This window comes from Macaca fascicularis, chromosome 7 (assembly GCF_037993035.2).
Source record: "Macaca fascicularis isolate 582-1 chromosome 7, T2T-MFA8v1.1".
In the NCBI taxonomy this organism is placed as follows: Eukaryota; Metazoa; Chordata; class Mammalia; order Primates; family Cercopithecidae; genus Macaca; species Macaca fascicularis.
The window spans coordinates 70,397,581-70,422,526 of NC_088381.1; the positions used below are offsets into that span (position 1 = coordinate 70,397,581).

Sequence of the window (24,946 nt, forward strand, 5' to 3'; positions counted from 1 at the left end):
GTGGCAGAGCAAGACTCTGTCTCAAAAAAAAAAAACATATTTTTTAGAAATATAATGCTTAAAAAAGTCTTCTGGAAACAGTGGAACTACATCAGGACCAGCAGAAGACATGGTGATACAGGACTGTAAATGTAAGACTAGGAGTTTATTTTTCACATGTAGTTTTTACATAAAGGGTCACTCTCTTCGTAGATTCCTACAGCCAAGACAAACTGGGATCACAGGAGATCCAGAAATCTCAAGCTAGTCAGCTGGCTTGAGTTCCACCCTAGATAAATGCTGCTACAAAATAGTAAAAAACTCCACTGAAGCTGATGGACTGAAACTCTGACCCATGTGAAAAAGAGCTGTGGCTGGGCTCCATGGCTCATGCCTGTAATCCCAGCACTTTGGGAGGCCGAGGCAGGCAGATCACGAGGTCGAGAGATCAAGACCATCTTGGCCAACATGGTGGAACCCCATCTCCACTAAAAATACAAAAATTAGCTGCATGTGGTGGCAGGCACCTGTAGTCCCAGCTACTTGGGAGGCTGACGCAGGAGAATCGCTTGAACCTGGGAGGTGGAGGTTGCAATGAGCCGAGATTGTGCCATTGCACTCTAGTCTGGCAACAGAGTGAGACTCCATCTCTCTCTCTCTGTAAGTGCACAAAAAGGTTCATGCAAGGCCTGGGTCAAAGAATTTGTGATGGTGGATTATTCCACATTGTTGACATGCCAATATGTATGCTGGGGAAAGGGGCCCTCAAAGGATTCTGACCCAGAAGCACCTGAGGGAAGTGCCTACTTGGGATGGGAAGGAGTACTAGGATTACTCTGAGCACTTGGGGAAGTGTACTAGGGTTACTGAACACAACAAGGTGTTTTAGGAGAAGCTGTTCTGGAGGATTAGGCTATTTTGGTTTTGATACATGAATACTTAAGAAAGAGCTGCAGAAAAGAGGCAGTCTTTCCAAGATGTATTCCTCAGTCATCAGTGGCTGAAACTTCTCTGAGCATATCTGGCTGGTGACATTAGCATGATCCCATTCATTGTCTGGAGGTGGGATCTGATGCTGCAGATTGTTTTGGGAGGCTGACATAGAGGATGATTTGTACATTGAAGTTGGCACTATACCACTGCTTAAATCCAGTCACTGGCCTTCTTTTTCTGCATTGTAGTCCAGAAATATTTTTCTAAAAGTTAGACAATCTGTAAATGTGAGCAGCATGTGGAATGTGTGATCCACCCCTCATGGTGTGTAACCTTGCAATGAAGGCTGCCATATTGAATCCAAGAATCCACTCCAGCAGCTGTTCTTCAAGATAGTTTTCTACCAAAGAAATCCATTCATTAAAAATAGGTGTGTGGGTGAGTTTATTCTCTTTCATGTCTTCAAACTCTTGGTAGTACTGTCCCCTGGAATTTCTCTGCAATAACTGGAACTTATCCATGATAATGTTCTCTAAATATCCAACCACAGCATCAAACTCTGCCACTGAGGCAGAGGAGAAGGATAGTGTGAAGTTGTCTTTCTCTATAGTGTCTGCTGTGGCCACAGTCATCACATCCCCCACCCCATGCTGATGGCCATTGGCCTCCTACTCTGTCTATGGCTCACTCGGCCCCCTACTCAGGCTCCTGGGCTGCAGCCATATGCGGGCTGGCCTCCATGTCTGGCCAGGCTGCTCTGCACCTACCGCCTTCCACAGATGTTTACTTCCCAGGGTGGTTTGAGAGTGTATGTGGCTGAGGTTGGGGTGTCACGCATTTAGTCTTACACCTGCCACCCCCTGGTTGTTTTACAACCTTGGGCAAGTGATTCAGCCTTTCTGAGACTCCATGAGGACCTCACATTGTCCTTAAAATGTTTCAATTCAGAGTGCCTGGCATGTAGTAGATGCATAACAATCAATTCAATTCATTCAACTAATATTTATTGAGCATCTACAATGTGCCAAGAATGGTATTGGTGATAAGACAAAAAAAAAAGGCAGATAAAGGTCCTGTCTTTATGGAACAAAGGAGGCAGCTTGTGTTTGTATTAAAGATTTGGTGACTATTTCTCCCAGATGGAATCAGTCATCCCAAGGACTTTTCTTTACTCAGGGCTCCAAGCTCTCCCAGCATCTTTTGCGCCTGGGTAGGTATCACATCCAGGAGAGAATGAACATGATGTCTTCTACTCCTTTACATCATGTTCTTGGAGAAGGATGGTGGAATTTGGCCAGATATCCTAGCTTTGGACTGGAGCTGGGCTTCAGAGATGCTCTTCTGGTCTAATGAGAGGCCTGTGCCTAAGAGATCATGTTATATCTGAGCCCAGTGTTCACTATTTCCAGGCTCCCTCTGAGGCATGTGGCACTCGGATTTTTGCCAGCTAGATAAGCCACCCAAGCAAAGAACAGATCTTCCCAGGAATGGCTGTAATTTCTTGGTGGGGAGTTTAATTCTGTGACCACTGTACAAGGTTCTGTGGAATGAATATCATGTCAATGCTATTTAATAATATGGTAACCACTGACCATTTAATTACATGGTAATTGTCACTTAGTGGCTGGGTAATTGCATAGTAAGTACCATCTAATTTCAGGGTAAAGGGTAAATACATGATTATTTCAGCCTCCTTAGGCACAGTATAGGTCACCCAGGAATTAGGTTTGGATTGACTAAGTATAAATTACCTAGAAATCTGTTTTCGGGTGATTACTCCTGTCATCCTTCCTCGACAAAGCCCCTAATGGTTACCTTAAAATTAAAAAGAGATTTCAAGAATTTGGGCCTCAGGAACTTAAAGGGACAGTGCTTCATCTTAGAATCAATGTTATGCATTGATTGCCTGTTATGCAAGAGATGGTGCTTTGTTAGGGAGGAGATAGAGAAGAGCTTACAAATTCCTCCCTTTTCTGTCTGACAGCAGAGTTTTCTTCTGCTGTGGTGATGTGGGGAGCTCAACACGTGATCCTGAAACTGACATCACAAGATGTAAATACAACATCCATCCCATTGCCTCTTGTTATGAGCCCTGGGCTAGCAAGAGGGATGGTTTCCATAGTGGTTAAATGGTGGCTCCCAAAAAACTATCTTCACCACCTAATCCCTAGAACATGCAAATGTGATTTTATTTGGAAAAAGCATCTCTACAGATGTATTAGAATTAAGGACCCTGAGATGAGCTCATTCTGGATTATCCAAGTAGGCACTTGTAATTCAATGACAAATGTCTTTATAAGAGGTAGAAGAGGAGACAAAAATAAGACCATGTGAAGTCAAAGGCAGAGCTTGGAGTGAGGCAGCCACAAGTCAAGCAATGTCTGGAATCAGCAGAAACTGGATGAGGCAAGGAAAGAATTTTTCCCCAGGGTCACTGGAGGGTGGCTGGCTTTGCCAAGACCTTGGACTTTTGGATTTCTGGCCTCTAGAGCTAAAAAAGAATATATATATATATATATATTTAAATTTGAGACAGCATGTAGCTCTGTTGCCCAGGCCAGAGTGCAGTGGTGCCATCTCAGTTCGCTGTAACCTCCACCTCCTGACTTGAATCAATTTTCCTTGCCTCTGCCTCCTAAGTAGCTGAGATTACAGGCACCCACCATTATGCCTGGCTAATTTTTATGTCTTTTAGTGGAGATGGAGTTTCGCCATGTTGGCCAGCCTGGTCTTGAACTCCTGATCTCAGGTGATCTACCTGCCTCGGCCTCCTAAAGTGCTGGGATTACAGGTGTGAGCCACTGAGCCTGGCCTGAAAAAGAATATTATTTCTGTTGTTTTAAGCCACCCAGCTTGTGGTACTTTGTTATAGCAGCTACAGGAAACTGATATGGTCTCTAAGGAGCTGTGGGGCAGCAGGGGTCCCTGGCTGGAGTTAAGGAACAGCTATAGAGGAAATAAAAGTTTGCACAAGTCAAATCCCATCTTGTGTGGTGAGCAGAGCAGTTCTCAGCAGACCACAGAGCAGTGACACAAACTCAGAGATGGCAGGCAGGAAGCAGAGCCCATTGCTAGGTCCATTTGAGGGCTCCTGTGTTTGCTGGAATGTCATATGGGAAGGGAATACACAAAAACAGATTTAATGCCCTTCATTATGAAAGAAATTTTAGGGTCCTTCTTGGGAAAAATGCAAAACTGTTTTTAAAAGTGCCCAAACTCCCAGGATCCAGATACAATCACACTAGTCTACTTCCTTTGAATCTCTTGTGTTGACCCTAGCTAGCTGGCAAAAATGAGAGTGCAGGCTTTGGGGTTGGGCAGGCCAGGATTTAAAACCTGTTTCCACCACACAGTAGCTGGATGACCTTGGACAAGTGGTTTAACTTCTCTGAGTCTCTGTTTCCAACTTTCAGGCCAGGAAAATAAAACCTACCCTGTAAGGTGTTAGTTCCATGAGTGTGTGTGTGTGTGTGTGTGTGTGTGTGTGTGTGTGTATGTGTGTGTGTGTAGCAGACACACACTCACACATATACATATCCTTTAATGAGTGTATATAATGAGAAAGTTTGTGCTCAGTCAAGTGTAGCTATTATTTCTATACTGATGTACAGGGCAGAGCAAAATAAGCATTTCCTATGTTATGAACTCTCCATAGACATTTGTAAATGACTGCATCACAGACCATCAAATAGAGTGGCAGAGATGAAACTGATATTGACAGCAGTCACATTGCCTCCCTAGAGTCCCTTATTGAGCTTATTGCTGATTATGCAGTCCCTCCATCAAGCTACCTCTGAGTTTTAATGGCACCCTCTTCTCCCTCTGCTTCCCTTCTTTCTCCACAGCCTGCTGTGGGCTCAGTTTTGGAAGGCATAGAAATTAATTACCCTGCATATACACCTTGGGTAGCTTGGGCACTCAGGTTTAGATAAAAAAGTGTTTGGAGGCAAATAATAAGGTCCCAAAATAACCCACTCAAGATTGCACCTAGCTTTATGATCCTGCAAGAAGGAGCTATCCAGCCAATAGGAGGATTAACCAATAAAGGATTTTGAAAGACCCTCACTAAATAAAAATAACATGAACCATTCTCCAGGAGGCCTCCTGAGTCCTTGTTACATTTAAGTGCTGCATGTGGAGTCTGGTTTATTTTTATGGGTTTTGAGTCATTTGCTCTCACAGCCTTACTCATTTCTGTAACAACACTCTCTGCTTAGTTACACATGGCATTCTGCACACCTGTCCTCCTATCTCCCAATTGGGCTATGTAGAGGACACCCTCACCAAGGGTTGGAGGTAGCCAGGGAGTGCCCACTTTCTGGATTTGTGTCACAGTTTTGCACCTTGGTGGTCAGTTTTGATCTGTGGAGCATCTCAATGGTTTATCTTGCCAGTTTGACAATTCCAGCCAGGCAGGGTGATATCTTGGGGCACAGTCTCAGAAAATATCTCCTAAAGGAATAATAAACAACAATAAGCTTCTTTTATTGGATGTTTCCACCACACAGGCATTTTGCTAAGAGTTTCACACTACTCTTATTTAACCATTACAACAAATGTATGAGACTGACTTTGTCATCTTTATTTCCCTAGGCCAAGTAAAGTTAGAGAGGTCCCTGACCCAGCTAAGGACCATGTGGCTAATAAATGGAGGTGATGGAATTCAGGCCAAGCCCATGTGGCACATGGAAGTGTGGGTGATGAGTCACTTTCTCTTCAGAACACAATCTTTTTGAGGTGATAGTGTCTCAGTCCATTTGTGATGCTACAACAGACTATCTGAGATTGGGTAACATAAAAAACAGAAAATTTTCCCACACAGTTCTGGAGGATGGAAAATCCAAGATCAAGGTGCTGGCATCTTGTGAGGGCCTTCTTGCTGTGTGCTCACATAGCAGAAGAGAAGAAGAGAGTGAATCCACTCCAGCAACCTTTTTTTTTTTTTTTTTTTTTTTTTTTTTTTTTTTTTTATCACGGTGGCTCAGTCTGTTTTATGTTGCTATTAAAGAACACCCCTGAGTCTGGGTAATTTATGAAGGAAGGTGGTTTATTTAACTCATGGTTCTGCAGGTTGAGAAGTTCAAGGGCACGGCCCTGGTTTCTGGAGAGGGCTTTTGTGCTGTATCATAACATGGTGGAGAAGGTCAAAGGGGAAGCAAACATGTGTGAAGAAGAGGGAGACAAGACCTGAGGGATGTCCTGGCTTGATAACAACTCACTCTCTCAGAAACCATTCCTAAGAGAACTAATTTATTCTCACAAGAGTAAGAACTCACTTCCTACCTCAAGAACAGCTCTAAGCCATTCATGAATTGTCCTCACAGCTCAGACATCTCTCAGTAGGCCTTGTCTCCCAACACTACTACACTGGGCATCAAATTTCAATATGAGCTTTGGTGGGAACAAAGAAACCACATCCAAACCATAGCAAACAGCACTGAACATTTCACCTCCCCAAAGGTCCCACCTCCCAATGCCACTTCAATGAGGATCAAGTTTCCAACACATGAATTTTCAGAGACATATTCAGACCATAGCAATGAGTTTGGTGGTTTACATTGGCACATTGAGGGAACCCATAATTGACTTGGAGTCTCACCTTGACTTCTATCCAAAAGTTATTAAAATCTGGACTGAGAGAAATGACACCTACTTATCAGAAGGCTTGGCTGAGGCACTTTATCATCCTCTAGATGAGTGGTTCTCATCTAGAATTCATTTGGAATTTCCCAATCAATCAGATTCCCCAGGGTTGAAATCCAGGCATCTGTATCTTCTTAAAGGTAAGCTGTGGGTGATCCTGATGCATCTTGTCTGTGGACTAGTTTTTTGGGACCCCTGCATAAAACGTTCTAGATTTTATCTCTGGATTAAGCCACATCAACAGACAGCTGGAAATCAATGACATCATTTTAACTTTGAAAATCACAACTTTTACCATCCTGTGTGTCCATTGCCTGAAAATGAAGGACATTATAAGACACAGCCATATATAATTCAGAATTAAGCAGCGTGTATATGGGATAATTGATATTGCTAAAGATATAATTCAGTAATCAGACCAGTCTCTTAGTTAACTTTCTTTCAGGATTCATTCCCAGAAATAGCTTTGCTTCTCCTGATAGCCATTTTTTTCTCCCTCCATGTGGACCTTGTGTTGTGTAACTGATTGAATTTCTTTCTTTAAATTGGCCAGTGGGAAGCCCAGAACAAAAATCTACACCTTTTAAGCAAATTGTAAAGAGCCTTATGTGTTTTGTGTCTACTTTTACTTCAGGATTCTTTTTATTCTGTCCCTTTCTTCTGTTGTTATATTCCCACAGTTGCTGTGCCAAATGGTGCTTTGTTGATCTGCCTGCCATGGTGGTTCATTCATAAAATGGAAATCTCTTTCCCACCTTAATTTTTAGAAATTGGGATAAACCTATACTTAATACATACATATAATGAGATAATGTATTAGTGTCCCTGCTATAGAAGAATACCCAAAACTAGGTGGCTTAAAATAACATAAATGTATTGTCTCACATTCTGGGGGCAGAAGTCTGAGATCAAAGTGTTGGCAGGGCTGTGCTGCCTCTGACAGTGCTGGAAAGAATTCATTCTTGCTTCTTCTAGCCTCTGGCATTAGCTGGCAATCCTTGATATTCCTCAGCTTGTGCCTCCTCCAGGCACATGGCCGTCTTCTCCCTGTGTCTCTACATTGTTTTTCCTCTGTGTGTCTGTGTCTTTGTTCAAATTTCCCCTTTTTATAAACATACCAGTCCTATTGGATTAGGACCACCCTAATGACCTTATTTTGATGACTGCTGCAAAGATTCCACTTCCAAATAAGGTTATGTCTTTAGGTACTGGGGGTTAAGACTTCAACATATTTTTTCTTGGGTGACACAATTTGACCCATAACATAGTATATATCTTTTCCTTTCCTTTCCATTTCTTTCTTGGCTATTTCTGAATGGTCACTTAGCTGGAAGAGACTGTTGGGTGTCACTATCATTTTTTTTTTTTTAAATTAAAGTGAGTTTAGAAAGTACCTGTTTATTCAGTTGCCTTGGTTTTTCCTAGTCCCAAATAGTTTGAATAATTTAATTAACAATTGACTTTACAGAATCCCCTTCAATTTGTCATCGATATAGGATGTCTTCATGACCCTTAGTGCCTCCTGATGTCAAAAACCATCCCTTCCCTGCCTCCCCGTAGTTTACAGGGCCATATTTGTTTCCAGAGGAGGGGATTACATCACTGCAGGGGGCTCTCTTCCTGTATGATCCCTGTCTCATGTGCTCCCCACAAAACTTTGTCTCATCTGCAATGCCCTAGAGCAATGGAGACTATGGCAGGAAAACTTCTTTGAAAAAGCTCCTGCCAGCAAGTATCTCAAAGGTCTTTAAGTGGTATTGGGAGGGGCTTCCAGGTGACAGTCAGTACCCGAAGTTTCTTTTCTCCCTACAACCAGGGAGATCTTAACTACTCACCCAACACAACTGGAGATGGTATCTGTTGGTCATATTCATAGGGTTTCTCTGGAGCATGTTTGCAGAACTTTCATTTCTAGTTGCTTCAACACTTGCATGGGACACGACAGAGCAAAACCCTGCTGTTACTGAAATCTCTGCATGAACTTGGAGCTCTGTAGAAACAGGTGTAGAGACAGAACTCTCAGTAAGTGCTGGTTTGGCTCTGGTGTGGGCAAGTGGATGGTGTAACATAGATTGTCATGGATCAGCAAGGATCTTGGACTGGCATAGGACATGGAAATGGAGCAGGGATGATGAATCCATCAGGCTACAAAGGAAGTAGTAAAGTCAGACAAAGGCCAGAGTTTCTCTATGAGCTACTTCTAGCTGGATTTCATGAATTACCTGGAAAAGGGGGAGGAGGTAGTTAATAGCAAACCCATATGGTAGTTACGGCTCTTCAGTATTTGAATGTTTTGTGTAAATCAATGTTTGTTAGTAGTTTAAGCCAGGTGCAGTGGCTCACACCTGTAATCCCAACTACTTGAGAGGTTGAGGTGGGAGAATCCCTTGAGCCCAGAAGTTGGAGAGTAGCCTGGGCAGCATAGCAAGACCTCATCTCTTATAAAGAAGGTTAGGAGTTTAGTAAATGGCAAATTAAAAGCATGACTTTGGAATACTTCTCTGAGGAGGCTCTTAAACTGATGAATCTTCCCTGTGTAGTCACAGCCTTGGTTGCTGGGGTGTGCAGAGCAGGGAAGCATCTGCCTTGCAGTGACAACTCTTCCTTCCTCCAAATGCCCCATGCTGGCTCCTGCCTCCATCACTCTATCAAAACAGTTATAACTGAGGTCACCCGAGTGCCACTTGGTATCTGAAATCATCTCTTTCCTACCTCCCATGCAGTCCTCCTCTTCCTTTACATCTTAGCAGCATTGGATGTTCTTCAAACACACTCTTCCTTTATCTTCTGTGACACTGATCTTCTACTCTTCTATCCTCTATCTCTGTTGCAGGCTTATTCTCGTCAACTGAGTTGTTAGGTGTTGGGATGGTTCAAAAAACAGGCATTCTTTTCTGCAGCTGGTATTTATGTTGCAAATGTCATGAGGTAAGTTGGTGGGTACAGAGTTGAAAGAGCTAAGAATGGGACATGGAAATGGGACTATTTGAGAATATTTAGAGTCCTCACATGAGGGTACAACATTTGCGCAGAACCATGACATGCTCAGTGATGGCTGATGTTGCTCTGACACTGGGATTATGGGATGCACTCCTGAGATGCAAACTCTTATCAGCTACCATCTTGCCTCTTCTTAGAGAAAGAAGAATTCTAAGATTTATGTTGAAACAGAATGCACAAACAAAAGTGATGCCAAAAACCAACCACCACGAAGAGTAGATGCAGTGTAGCTACATCAGAGGTTGGAAAGAAATGGAGTAGGTCAAGCACTTGGAGATTATTCAGAAAGGAAGAAGTGATAAAATCAATTATTCTTGCTACTCTTCTAGCTAGTATCCTTCCATTGTTGCTTGGTGGCTTCATTAGCTTATCACTGAAAAGCACCAATTATTACTTGGACCTTTTAAATAATAGATGGATATAAGTTTAATTGTTTTACTAGTTTGAAGAACCAGGCAAGCAACTGAGTTGCTTGAAATGTCAAGCCCCCTATTCCACATATATGTGATGCTAAATGGAAGCTGCCTTCATTGCTTGCTGCAGAATATAAACAAATATCAGCCATTTTAACCAACAGGCATCATTTGACTTAATTGCAAATTAAAAACCATAAACTACCTTAAACACGGAGCTAATGCTGTATCAAATCAATACAGTAATTGCACCAGGGCAATTGAGAGGCGTGTGGAGTTTCCATACCCTGCATACTAAAAGAATGCAGTCCCCAAGAGAGTTGGTAAGTCCCACTGAACGGTCAGTAGTCATGGTAAATTGCACTGACTGGCTGTTTCTCTGAGGGTGGACCGGACAGGCTGATTTTTTCATTGTCTGTGGCAACACAAAGGAAGGGCCTTTGTCCCTGAAAAGTGGTTAATTTTTTTGTATGTGTTGAACTGGAGAAGTTCTTGGAGTTTCATGTCAGGGGAAGAAAAGGACACTCCTGGGCCCACTTGTAATGCCTCGTGTTGAGCATCAATTCTCTTGGGACCCAGCAATTATGTCTTTACAGACCTGACATACAGTGGCAGCTAAATTATGTCAGTAGAATATGTCTGATTGACAGACCCCAAGTCAATTGTGCTTTGTTGAGCCATTCAGGAGACACTGGCCTTTTGTTTAGCCATAGGTCATAGAGCAGTGCTGGCAGGCTCCATTCCAAGTGGCTTTTTTCCCCCTCTTAAAGTGGTCCCCAGTGTTCCAGGGATGGCCTGGGATAAAAGGTGGATCAATCTGGTTCTTGTCTTTGTCACATAATTTGGAGGGTATAGGGAAGGCCTGCAGTCCCAAATAGCTGTCCTCCACCATGCTGTCACAGTCCTGAAATAATTTCCTGTAGACACACATTCCTTTGAGTGTCTGAGGTGCCAGTTAAAATGCAATTGCTCCTGGGAAGGATGAACAAATTAAACAATTAACAGCTATTAATATCACAAAGTGAAGTTGATTTAAGAGGAAACATCTCTTGTGGCCCCATGAGATGCTCATGAAATAATGCCTGATCATGTGTCTTGATTAGTTTACTAAATCAGCTAATCCCCTTGCAGGAACCCAAGGGAACAAGACACTCCCTGAATAAGCTTGGATGAGGTGGAGGAAGAGGATGTTACATGCATGCACTGTGGTGGGGCCTTGTTGGCTCCTGGATGCCTTTCTTTCTTTCCTGTCTTCGTTGGGGAGAAGGAGGAGATTCCCTCTACAGCCTTGTCTTCCCCAGCAGGTGCAAAGGTGTGTGTGTTTGTGGAGCCTGAGTGGGCCTCTGTGCCCAGGAGCTTTAGCTATCTCCTCTAGGCACCCCTCCAGCTGTGTGCCCTGAGTGTGAAATGGGTCCCTGGTCCTTTCTCCTATCTAGCCCCCCTTCCCACTCGGAACCCCATCTCTGCTTTCAGCTCACATGGCTGGTCTACCTATGTAGTTTTCACCATACTCTCTTCTTGAAGGTCAGATTCTGATTCTTATATTCCCAGCTGTGGTTAGCATCTGTCCCTAAATGAAAACATCCTTGCCATGCTACATGCTGCCATCAACTACCTGACATGCTTCCTCCTCTCCACCAGATTGGAACCCTCGCTGGGGTCCCTCATGAGTCTAGGTGAAGCCTAATTGGTCACAAGCCTTTGAAACCTGTAATTTTTATTATTTAAAGTTTTGATTTATTTACAGAATAATTTGTAGATACAGTACCTAATTCAAAAGACACAGAAGTGGGAGGCTGAGGTAGGCAAATCACTTGGGGTCAGGAGTTCGAGACTAGGCTGGCCAACATGGTAAAGCCCCATCTCTAGTAAAAACACAAAAATTAGCTGGATGTGGGGGCAGGTGTAATCCCTGCTGCTCAGGAGGCTGAGGCAAGAGAATCGCTTGAAACCAGGAGGTGGAGGTTGCACTGAGCTGAGATCGTGCCATTGCACTCTAGCCTGGACAACACAGCAAAACTCTGTCTCAAAAAAAAAAAAAAAAAAAAAAGCACGGAGGGGTATGCAATGAAAAGTGTGTAATCCTTTGTCTTCAGCCCCAGTTGGCCAATTTCTTTGAGGCAACCGTTATTAATTTTTAATATGTCTTTATATATTACATGTATACATGTGTGTATATGTGTGTAGACATGTATACAGATACACATATGTTTTCTCTCCTCCCCACCATGGTAGTTGGAACACTATTCTGAACGTTGTTTTTATAAAAATAGACTTTATAGAACGATTAAAAATAGAGCAGTTGTAGAGTCACAACAAAATGGAGCAGAAGCTACAGGGATTTCTCATTCATCTTTTCCTCACACATGAACAGCCTCCTCTGTTATCAGCATTCTATCCCAGAGTGGTCCATTTGTTACAATGGACAAGCCCACACATCACTAGCACCCAAAGCGCATAGTTTACATCACAGTTCACTCTTGATGTTTGCTGTATGTTCTATGGGTTTGGACCAATGTCTATACATGCATCCACGTGACAGCATCATAGAGAGTAGCTTCACCACCTTAAGATCCTCTGTGCGCCACTGGTTACTCCCTCCTTTCTCAAACCTTGTTTTTTCACTTAAAATTATATCTTGGAGATCTTTTCATTTCATACAGAGAACTACTTCATTATTTTTAAGGACTGTGTAGTATTTATTTTTTATTTTTATTTATTTTTTGATTATGCTTTAAGTTCTGGGGTACATGTGCAGAAGATGCAGGTTTGTTACATAGGTATACACGTGCCATGGTGATTTGCTGTACCCATCAACCTGTCATCTACATTAGGTATTTCTCCTAATTCTATCCTTCCCCTAGCCCCCCACATCCCAACAGGTCCTGGTGTGTGATGTACCCACTCTGTGTCCGTGTGTTCTCATTGTTCAACTCCCACTTACAAGTGAATACACATGGTGTTTGGTTTTCTGTTCTTGTGTTAGTTTGCTGAGAATGATAGTTTCCAGCTTCATCCATGTCCCTGCAAAGGACATGAACTCATCCTTTTTTATGGCTGTGTAGTATTCCATGGTGTATATGTGCCACATTTTCTTTGTCCAACTAAAATTGATGGGCATTTGGGTGGGTTCCAAGTCTTTGCTATTGTGAACAGCTCCACCATATACGTAGTGTGCATGAGTCTTTAGAGTAGAATGATTAATGATCCTTTGTGTATATACCCAGTAATGGGATGGCTGGGTCAAATGGTATTTCTAGTTCTAGATCCTTGAGGAATCACCACATTGTCTTCCACAATGGTTGAACTAATTTATGTTCCCACCAACAGTGTAAAAGCTTTCCTATTTCTCCACATCCTCTCCACCATCTGTTGCTTCCTGACTTTTTAATGATCACCATTCTAACTGGTGTGAGATATCTCACTGTGGTTTTGATTTGCATCTCTCTAATGACCAGTGATGATGAACTTTTTTTCATATATTTGTTGGCTGCATAAATGTCTTCTTTTGAGAAGTGTCTGTTCATATCCTTCACCCACTTTTTGATGGGGTTGTTTTTTTCTTGTAAATTTGAGTTCTTTGTAGATTCTGGGTATTAGCCATTTGTCAGATGGATAGACTGAAAAAATTTTCTCCTGTTCTGTATGTTGCCTGTTCCCTCTGATGATAGTTTCTTTTGCTGTGCAGAAGCTCTTTAGTTTAATTAGATCCCATTTGTCTATTTTGACTTTTGTTGCCATTGCTTTTGGTGTTTTAGTCATGAAGTCTTTGCCCATGCCTATGTACTGAATGGCATTGCCTAGGCTTTCTTCTAGGGTTTTTATGGTTTTAGGTCTAACATTTAAGTCTTGAATCCATCTTGAATTAATTTTTGTATAAGGTGTAAGGAAGAGATCCAGTTTCAGCTTTCTGCGATTTCCCAACACCATTTATTAAATAGGGAATCCTTTCCCCATTGCTTGTTTTTATTGGGTTTGTCAAAGATCAGATGGTTGTAGGTGAGTGATGTTATTTCTGAGGCCTCTGTGCTGTTCCATTTGTCTATATATCTGTTTTGGTACCAGTACCATGCTGTTTTGGTTACTGTAGCCTTGTAGTACAGTTTGAAGTCAGGTAGCGTGATGCCTCCAGCTTTGTTCCTTTGGCTTAGGATTGTCTTGGCTATGTGGACTCTTTGTTGGTTCCATATGAAATTTAAAGTAGTTTTTTTTCCAGTTCTGTGAAGAAAGTCAATGGTAGGTTGATGGAGATAGCTTTGAATCTATAAATTACTTTGGGCAATATGGCCATTTTCATGATATTGATTCTTCCTATCCATGAGCATGGAATGTTTTTCCATTTGTTTGTGTCCTCTCTTATTTCTTTGAGCAGTGGTTTGTAGTTCTCCTTGAAGAGGTCCTTCACATCCCTTGTAAGTTGTATTCTTAAGTATTTTATTCTCTTTGTAGCAATTGTGAATGGGAGTTCACTCATGATTTGGCTCTCTGTTTGTCTGTTAACGGTGTATAGAAATGCTTGTGATTTTTGCACATTGATTTTGTATCCTGAGACTTTGCTGAAGTTGCTTACCAGCTTAAGGAGATTTTGGGCTGAGATGATGGGGTCTTCTAAATATACAATCATGTCATCTTTCTAAATATACAATCATGTCACAGAGACAATTTGACTTCCCCTTTTCCTAACTGAATACCCTTGATTTCTTTCTTTTGCCTGATTGCCCTGGCTAGAACTTCCAGTACTATGTTGAATAGGAGTGCTGAGAGAGGGCATCTGTGTCTTGTGTCAGTTTTCAAAGGAAATGCTTCCAGTTTTTGCCCATTCAGTATGATAGTGGCTGTAGGTCTGTCATAAATAGCTCTTATTATTTTGAGATACATTCCATCGATACCTAGTTTGACAGTTTTTAGCATGAAGGGCTGTTGAATTTTGTTGAAGGTCTTTTCTGCAACTATTGAGATAATCATGTGGTTTTAGTCATTGGTTCTGTTTATGTGATGGATTATGTTTGTTGATTTGCATATGTTGAACCAGCCTTGCATCCCAGGGATGAAGCCGACTTGATCGTGGTGGATAAGCTTTTTGATGTGCTGCTGGATTTGGTTTGCCAGTATTTTATTGAGGATTTTCTTATCGATGTTAATCAGGGATATTGGCCTGAAATTTTCTTTTTTTTTGTTGTGTCTTTGCTGGGTTTTGGTACCAGGATGATACTGGCCTCATAAAATGAGTTAGGGGAGATTTCCTCTTTTTCTATTGTTTGGAATAGTTTCCGAAGGAATGATACCAGCTCCTCTTTGTACCTCTGGTAGAATTTGGCTATGAGTCCATCTGGTCCTGGGCTTTTTATGGTTGGTGGGCTACTAATTACTGCCTCAATTTCAGAACTTGTTACTGGTCTATTCAGGGATTCAACTTCTCCCTGGTTTAGTATTGGGAGGGTGTATGTGTCCAGGAATTTATAATTTTTTCTAGATTTTCTAGCTTATTTTCATAGAGGTGTTTATAATATTTTCTGATGGTAGTTTGTATTTCTGTGGGATTGGTGGTGATATCCCCTTTATCTTTTTTTTATTAACTGTGTAGTATTTTGTTCCATAAAGTGTAAGCTGTTTCCAACCATTGCTTTGATAAACAATGTTGTAATGACTGTGACTTTCATGTGTCATTTGGCACAGAGACCAAATGTTTAGGATAAGTACCCAGAAGCAGACTCCCTGTCCAAAGAGCATAAGCATTTTAACTTTTCATTAGAATATTGCCAAATTGTCCTCTGAACCTTAGGATTTTTAATGCCGTGGACACCAAACCCATCCATTCCCAGATTTACATCCAGGTCATTTCCTCCACTCATTTCCTGCCTCTTCTAATTTTAGCTCTGATTGCATAATGCCTATGGCTGATCCATAGCTCAGCAGGCAGACAGTTGGTATCTGAATAAGGGGCCAAAGTTTCCCCAAAGTGGGAAGAGGAGGGGCGGGGGGAGGCATGATGGGAACACAAAGAGGAACTAATATGTACTGGACATCTTCCAGGAGTAGGAGCTTTCCCTGTGAATCTCATCTGAACTTCACAGCAGCCATGTGAAGCGGGTCACAGTTTTATCTCTTTCAGCTGAGAAAGCTGTGACTCAGAGAGGTTAATCAACTTAATCAAAGTCACACATAGTGCTATGGGTCGAATTGTCTCCCCACAAAACGTGTGTTGAAACCCTAAGCCCTACTCCCTCCTCAGTACCTCAGAATGTGACCTTATTTGGAAACAGAGTTGTTGCAGAGGTAATTAGTTCAGATGAAGTCACATGGAGTCCAGTGGGCCCTAAGTCCAGCATGACTACTGTCCTTATAAAAAGAGAAAGATTTGGACTCAGACAGAGAGACAGAGAAGACAGTCATATGACGACAGGGACCGAGTTTGGAGTGATGCTGCCACAAGCAAGGAACCCCTCCCTGGGGCTGCCAGAAGCTGGAAGAGGCAGGGAAGGATCCTTCCTAGAGGGTTAGGAAGGAGGTGGTCCTACTAACAGCTTGATTTCAGATGGCTCGCCTCCAGAGCTGTGAGGGAACACATTTCTGTTGCCTTAAGTCACACAGTTTGTGATGCCCTTTTATGGCAGCCCTAGCAGACTCATACAGCCAGTAAGGGCCAAAGCCAGAAATGTAGCCTAATATGGCCTGACCTTGCACCTCAAGCTAACTCAACTCTGTCACTCAGTGACTGCTGCTGCCCGTGAACCTTCAATGGAGTCAGAGGTCCAGGCCTTCCTCAGAGCTGGCGGGAAGAGGCAATGAATCAGAAGTGGGTGAAGTGATTGTAAACCAAAGCCCACTTCTGGGCATTTGGTGACCCCTCAGCCTCCTGGAAGGCATACTTTAGGCAGACTCCAGAACAGTGGGGAGCTACTCTGTTTCAAATTCCCTTGTGGTCAGGACATGACTCTCTATAAACAAATCCACCTGCTATGTGGTGGTGTCAGGATTATCGAACCTAATCCAGGCGTTGCTAATGTGATATGAGAGGAACGAATGGGCCCCGATTCCCACTGCCTGTTCATGAAGGGTTGGCTAGGCTCTTTGCAAACAGGCTTTCAGACTGGCCAGGCTGTTTGGTTACTGTTTACAGGGTTGCCTGTGGAGGAAAACAACCAGTCTTCCCCTGTTTCCAGTTTCTGTGGCAACGGGGAGACGTGCTTTGATTTCTGGGGACATCCCTTCCAGTGTGCAGGGGTGTGGTACATCTGTGTTCCCAGGCTGCAGGAACTACAGGAGGCCTTTGCTAAGCAGGGGCAGGGCTGCAACCCAGGAGGGGTCCCTGGAGGAGGGAAGGGTGGGACCAGACAGAGAAGGCCAAAGAAACTGACTTCCTGAGTCTTCACTCCCGATTTCAGCTGGGGCTTACGCACATGTCAGAGATCACCCTCAGCAACCAAAGGAAGAGAAGACAGTGAGTCACAGAGGGAAGGATCTGAACTGGATACAGCCAGGGCAGCATTTGTAAGGCAATCCATTGGAGCACAAGAAGAAAATAACAGAACTCTGAATTACTTTTCTGTCTTGTCTCTTTAAAAGGTTTACTTTTTGTATGTGCTTTATAAAATGCATCATATATTAATAAACTCGTGCATGTAGAAAACAACTGCTATATTGGAAGGCATACTCAGTTTCAGAAAACTGACAAAGGTTTATAATTTTAAAAAATATGGAGATGTTATTAGAGAAGACCAAGCCATCAATCCATAGCCTGACATTCAGGGCCCTTCCCCTCCTTTCACATCCCCCTCCTCTGCAGTCCAAGTTTTCTGTCCACTGTACCTTAAGCTGAGCCTTTGGCCTTTGATTCATGCTGTTGTCAGTTCTTCCTGAATGTTGTGCTTATGTGTGCATAGTGCAAAGCCCGGCTTTGGAGTCAGAGATTTAAAGGTACAAAGCTCACCTCTGTCATTTACTAGCTGTTAGACCTATGGAAAGTTATCTATTCACATCCCCGAGCCTCAGTTTTCTCCTCTGTGAAATGAAAACAACAACCTCTACTTTGCAATATTGTTAGGAGGCTTAAATGACACAGTATATATAAAGTGCTTTGTGTTGCTTACTATGAACTCAGTTAGTGACTTATTATCATTAGCATCATGGTTAATTACCTAATTAATCAGCGGTGTAAATCCTACTTGTTCTTCAAGGACTAACTCTAGGATACCATTCTGATTTTGTCTCTCCCTGATCTAAACTCCCTCCTCCCAACTTGGAAAGCATTTGTCTGTAGAACTAACTCAGCTGTTCCTTGTATATTGCTTCATGTTATTAATCAGATTTGCAAGTGTTTGTATCATTGTCTTCTACTGCAGGGATCTACCATAGCTCATGCCTGCTTTATGGGATTGTTGACAGTGCTCAGATGTGGAGGGCTGCATTACTCCTTCTGCCAGTTAGCAGCCCATTATTGCCTTTGATCCTCAGGTAGCCCTTCTCTTATTTTATTTTTCCCCCTGTGTCCCTATTTCCTACTCCTATCATGTCTCATAGGCACTTGCTTTTATATGTTTGGCACGTCCTTAATATGCTTTCTATCCTTGTAAAATACGCAAAGCTGCATGATTTTGTTAATATTGTTAATTTATCTAAAACGGTATGCTAAAATGTTTTATTTTGTTTATTGTGGTTTCTTCTCTCTAAATGTCATGTTTTAACTCCATCCATGTTACTGTATGTGTATCCATTTGATGTTTCTAAATGGTACAGATAATTCCTTAATATGCATTTGCCACACTTTATATATTGGTGATAGACATACTTTGTCTCTAATTCCTTGATTTGACAACACCACAAGGAGCTTCCTTGTTCCTTATGGACAAGGATTTGTGTAATTCTTAAGGGTGGGATATGTCTCTTAAAGGTCTCTGTGATTCCTTCTCTGAGATATAAATTCAGGAATGGGATTGCCAGGTTACAGGGTAGGGACATATTAATCAGGGCTGTGACTATGATGAAGCATACAAGGTGCATAGTGCAAAGCCTCATTTTGAAGTCAGAGATTTAAAGATATGAATTTAAAGGTACAATTTAAGGGATCACTCACTCCCAGGGTCATACAAGTACAGAGTTTTAGGAACCTCTCCTAGTTTGCTTTCCAGAATGGCTGGACCCCATCAGCAGTACATGAGGGCCCCCTCTGTTCCCACATCATCACCAACACTTGGTATTACACATCTTTCTAATTTTTGCCAGTTTGATGGGAATATAGTGGCGTCTAATTGTCATTTCATCTCCTGCCTTTCTACCTTTCACAAGGGCTTTGTAGGTCTGGGCAGATAGTAGATGCCCTATTAGTAAGTGAATGATGGCTTTGAGGAAATTTTCATGGTGATTTTGACTCTGAAATGGGATGCTGCCTTATTATGCCTATTTTACTATAAAGTGAATAGTGTAGCATACCTGATATTCACTAATCTTTTACCCCTGAGAAAGATGTAGTTGCAATTAACATAAGGCAGAACTGAGGCCAAAAGGAGGGTTTTTTGATATTCAGTGCTCTTCTCATTATGCCCTGAGTGTCGGTTCCATTGGCACTGATTATTCCATTATGGAGCACATCCTAAACTGTATATAAATGCATGCTTCAAGATGGCTACTTCTCATAATGGTGACTAAAGCCATGTGTATTTGATTTCAAATAGTAATAATGACAGAAACAAAACCTAAACCACCAAGAAGCAAACTTCCTATAGCACTTTTTATGAACGAGATTCTGTACTAAGCATTTGAAGTATTTTAATGCTTTTAGTGCTTGTGGCAATTTTATGGGGCGTATGTCCCATTATTATACCCATTTTACAGATGGGAAAACTATGGTGCAGAGAATTTAAGACTTCCCCAAGATCGCAGTCACACAATTTATAAATAGTAGAGTCAGGAAAAATGTACTTGTTCAGGTGCCCAGATGACAAGTATCTGGGGATTTGGAAAAATTTGGAATTTTGGTTTTCTGTACACAAGCAAAGGGATGAATGCTATGTAGGTTTGTGAAGGCCGTGACTAATTCCCTTCTGGTAAAGTCAGAGCCAACCAAAGATGCAAAAGATACAGCTTAATAATAAAGCCTCACATTTATGTAAGCCTGCAAATTCCAAAGTGCTGTCTCACCCAGCAGTTCCACCTCATTCTGTATATTTTTGACTGTGAAAGCAATACATGTTTTAGGATGAAACGTTATATTTTAATTCATTTGAAATGGAGGTATTTGAGATGTTGAAGCAATGATCATACCTAATATTGTCCCAGCTTTTCTCCCTAACATCAGTTTAAAGTGGTCTTTCAGTTTGGGATTGTCCCTATCTTTGCAGCAATGCCTACGTTCTTTGAATGATAATTTAGGAGCTCAATCCTTGATAAAGCCACTTTTTCAGGTTGAACTTTTGATGGTGGTAAGATAAAAAGGAAAGTTTTGGTGGTCAACAGGTGGGCCAAGGATGGAGTCTGACCTTCAGCCTTGCTTTATTTGTCCTCATGGTGTTTTATACTTTAGGAATTTCACATTAATATCTAGATTTCTGGCTTACTTTGGAAAAAAAAATCACAAGAGCCAGCAACTTGAGTCTGCATCCCTGCATGAATCTATTCCACCTGCTGAAGATGAATGGAAGCAACTCTCTCAGGTGGAATCTGTGGTCTCCAGTTTCTCAATGTCCCCACCTGCCCCCACCGCCTCTGCTCTGCCGCCCCAACTCCTTTCTCTCGTGGCTGGTGTATTTCATTCATTTATGAAAGCTGCCTGACTTCTGTGGGTGTTTGTATTTCCAACCCCTGTTTTAAGAGATATCGTGTAGATGAGAATTCAGAACTTGTTTAGAAGTTACTGGGCCTGTCAACCCCCAAGTAAGTTTGGATAGGTACAAAGTGAATGTGGGAGTGCTGGGGAATAAGTGGGTGGTTGAGGCAGAGGAATAGGTGAGGTGAGGGAAAAGTGGAGGAATCTTTGAAGTGAAGCTCCTTGAAACTTGTTCTGCTTTAGATCAAAGGGGGACATTTTGCACTGGGCTGTCTCCTGATGGGAATGGTGAATGAGAAGACTGATTCCAACAATAGATTTCGAACTTAGAGACAGTCAAGGCTAGAGATGGGAGACTGGTTGGGAGACGATCACATGAATTTCATGACTTCAATGTAAATACAATTCTGTTAGTGAATGCTGTGAAGGAAAAGTGATGGAGTGCCCACACTTGTGATGATTCTACCACATCCCTCCCCAGACTTCTTTGCCCACCTCTCTTCTGCAAGTTGTTAAGGGAGAGAGCTGCCTCTTTCTAATGGGTATGATGTGGAGCAGCCTCCTTGGAGCTGGTGAGCAGTGAATTTAGAGACTTACATTCCCTCACTCTGTAATAAACAAGTCCTGGGTTGCGCAACTCAAGAAGACCCTGCTCTGAGTTTTTGTGGGGATGCATCAGGCTCTCTAAAGTGATTATATCATGAGAGGCCAAAAACATAGAGTTTGAAGATTCACAGGTGGAGGGAAACATTCAGTTCATGGGGCACCTTTGCTCAGAACTTCCATGGAGAACAATCCCGTGACACGTTGGTAAGATGGCAGCCCATACACCATGAGAGTCCTTTGTTTCATTATTATTATTATTATTATTATTATTGTTATTATTACTATTATTATTGTCAGGGAGACCTTCACGATACTCACAGGACTCCACCTTAGGAGCTAGTGCCCAAAGTATCTATAATATTAAAATAAGAAATGGGCTTTCTTATCTGAGAGATTAGACAAAAATCTTATAGAATTTTGCCAGCAGAAAACTCTTTCTTGGCTCAGGCCAGTTTTTGGTCTGGAAGCTGCCTAAATTAGGCTAAAATCCAGCTTTGTATCTGATTAGTCTATTAACACATGCTCAGGACTTCCTCTCATGGAAACTTTGTGTTTTGATGACGCTTTGTGATTTGTAGGTGAAGTGGTGGTTTCTGGCATCATATTATAGCAACAAGGTCTTCTGCTTAAATCCATGGGAGTGGGATGTTCATTTATCTGGAATGTGCAAAGGAAGACCTTTTCTGTCTAGCTTCTGTGCCTTTGAGCATGCCATTCATTCTGTCTACAATTCCCTCTCTCCATCTGCATGAGGCCGACTTCTATTTGTCCTTCAAAAGTCAGCCCACGTGCCCTTGCTCAAGAAACCTCCCTGACTGTGGTGCTGCTCTCCTTCCACCTGTGTGTTCCTCTGGTGCAAGGGTCTATCTCTATTTGACATTAATTCATCCGTAATGTCTGCGTGTCTCCCCAAACAAGTGTAAGCCCCTTGAGGGCAGGACTATGTCTTGTTTTTTAAAGGAGGATTTTCCCAGCCAGACCCTTCCTGTCCCCCTACTCACTCCCTGCCTGGGTCAGATGCCTCTTTTCTGGGTTTTCCCTCAACAGTGCTGACCCCAGATTGGATCATCTATTCAGGGGTCTCCATGCAGACTGCATCTTCCTCCCTTGGCTTTGTACCTGAGCACCTCTGTCCTAATGCTTGACACATTGAAGGTAGATGACCGACTTGTCCTGGCTTGCCTGGGACTTTCCTGATTTTAAAACAAAAAGCCTCACAATTCCACTCCTAGGTATATACCCCAAAGAATTTAAAACTGGTACTCAAACCAATACATGTATACCCAGGTTCACAGCAGCACTATTCACAATAGCCAAAAGGTGGAAATAGCCCTAATGTTCATCAGCAGATGAGTGGAGAAACAAAATATGGTATAACCACGTGATGGAATCTTGTTCAGCCATATAGAATGGAATACTGATACATGTTACAATGTGGATGCACCTCAAAAACATGCTAAATCAAAGAGACCGGACATGGAAGGCCACATTTTGTATGATTTCATTTATATGGGATGTCCAGATAGGCAATACCACAGAGATGGAATGCAGATTGGAGGTTGCCAGGAGCTGAGAGGTAGAGGACAAATGGAGAGTGACTGCTTAAGGGGTACATGGTATCCTTTTGGGGTGATGAAAATATTTTGGAAGTAGATGGCTGTTGCACAACATTGTTACTGTGCTAAATAAAGGTCACTGGATTGCTCACTTTAAAGTGGTTACTTTTATGTTATATGCATTTTATTTCAACAACAACATAAAAAATCTGAATCTTGTGTGAACTGGGATAGTTGGTGTGTTACACCATTTTGCATTGCCAAAAAGGAATACTTGAGGCTGGGTAGTATATGAAGAAAACAGGTTTAATTGGCTCATAGTTCAGTTCCCCAGGCTGTACAAGCATGATTCCAACATTTGCTTCTGGTGAGGGCCTCGGGAAGCTTACAATCAACGCAGAGGCAAAGCAGGAGCCAACGCCCCACGGTGAGAGTGTGGGGATGTGCCACACTCTTTTAAACAACCAGATCTTGTGTGAACTGAGGGTGAACTCACTCATTACTGCAAGGAGGGCACCAAGCCTTCCATGAGGGATCTATCCCATGACCCAAACACCTCCCACTAGGCCCCACCTCCAACCTTGGGGATTACTTTTCAACATAAGATTCGAAGGGGACAAACATGCAAACTGTATCAGCTGGTCCCCCTGATTGTAGGGGCTCTATAACTATGGGTTGAAAGAGAGGCTAAAGAGAGAGGGAAGGTTGCTTCCACAGTGAAGTCAAACCCAAGACCTTTTAAAGCTCTTAAAGTGGAATTGCCTAGTGGCAGGGGTGGAAGGCCAAGAGACAGTGTGGCCTCCAAACTGGCTCCCAGGAGGCCCTGAGCCTTTTTTTCATGCTCTGGCCTAGCATAGACAAAGCTCCCTCTGGTTCCCTATGACCCAGCTGAGAGTAGCCTGGACCTTAAAGGACAGGCTTTGTTCAGTTTTAGAGGAGAATGAAAGAGAAATAAACATATAAGAGGTATTTATATAGCACGGGCTTCTCCTCTTACTATTGTTACTTTGCTTGGAGAGGTTTGCAAGCTCATGCTTGCCCCACATTATCACAGGAGGAAAAAGGAAACGCCCCAGACATTTCCAGCACTGAACCCTCTATTAGAATAAGCACATTAGAAAAGCTTCCTCTTTGCTGTTTCGTGCTGGTGTGCCCTAATAAAGATCTCCAAGGCAGTCAGTGTGTGTGTGTGTGGGGAGGGGGGCGAGTGGGGGACGGTGGCTCTTCTGACATCTCTAAGACCTCCAGAAAGTTCTGGGGGAGAGGGGGCTTGGCTCTTCCTTTTTTTTTTTTTTTTTTTTTTTTGAGACAGTCTCGCTCTGTCACCCAGGCTGGAGTGGAACGGTGCGATCTTGGCTCACTGCAACCTCCGCCTCTCGGGTTCAAGTGATTCTCCTGCCTCAGCCTCCCAAGTGGCTGGGATTATAGGTGCATGCCACTACACCCGGCTAATTTTATATTTTTAGTAGAGATGGGGTTTCACCATGTTGGCCAGGCAGGTCTCAAACTCCTGACCTCAGGTGATACGCCCGCCTTGGCCTCCCAAAGTGCTGGGATTACAGGTGAGAGCCACTGCGTCTGGCCGCTTGGACTCTTCGGTAAGCGGTTTTACTCTGTACGATTTTACTTTCCAGATTGGCGAGAGACAGAAGGCAAGTTTGAGATCCTGGAGAGAGAACTGCTGTGAGGATGGTTCATTCTGGAGGGAGCCTGGTCTGCAGAGGTGTGTGACCTCGGTAGATGGAGTTGCTCCTACCTGTGCATAGGTAGATTGGCTGTTCTTCTTGCTCCTGGTAAGGTCACGGGCATTGGGTGTTCTCTGGATGAGTCAAGTTGGGTGAGTACTGGCCTCCGCTTGCCTTTCAGACACTGGCAGTCATGTGCACACTGTGTGTCCACAACGGAGGAGGAGATGGCTATGTCTCTCATTGCTCTCAGGGTTGCCTTTGCGCAGGGTACCATGGTAATTCTGCCTTAGCCCCAGTGAGCAGAGGAAAGGAGAATAAAAACACATGCAAAGGAACCCAGGAGCTGGAGAGGAGGAATCCACAAAA

General features: G+C 42.7%; 1 pseudogene; it reads right to left on the reverse strand.

The window, feature by feature from the left end:
• Positions 1 to 892: 892 nt before the first annotated feature.
• Positions 893 to 1,544, reverse strand: LOC102125782 (ADP-ribosylation factor-like protein 2-binding protein; annotated as a pseudogene).
• Positions 1,545 to 24,946: the final 23,402 nt, after the last annotated feature.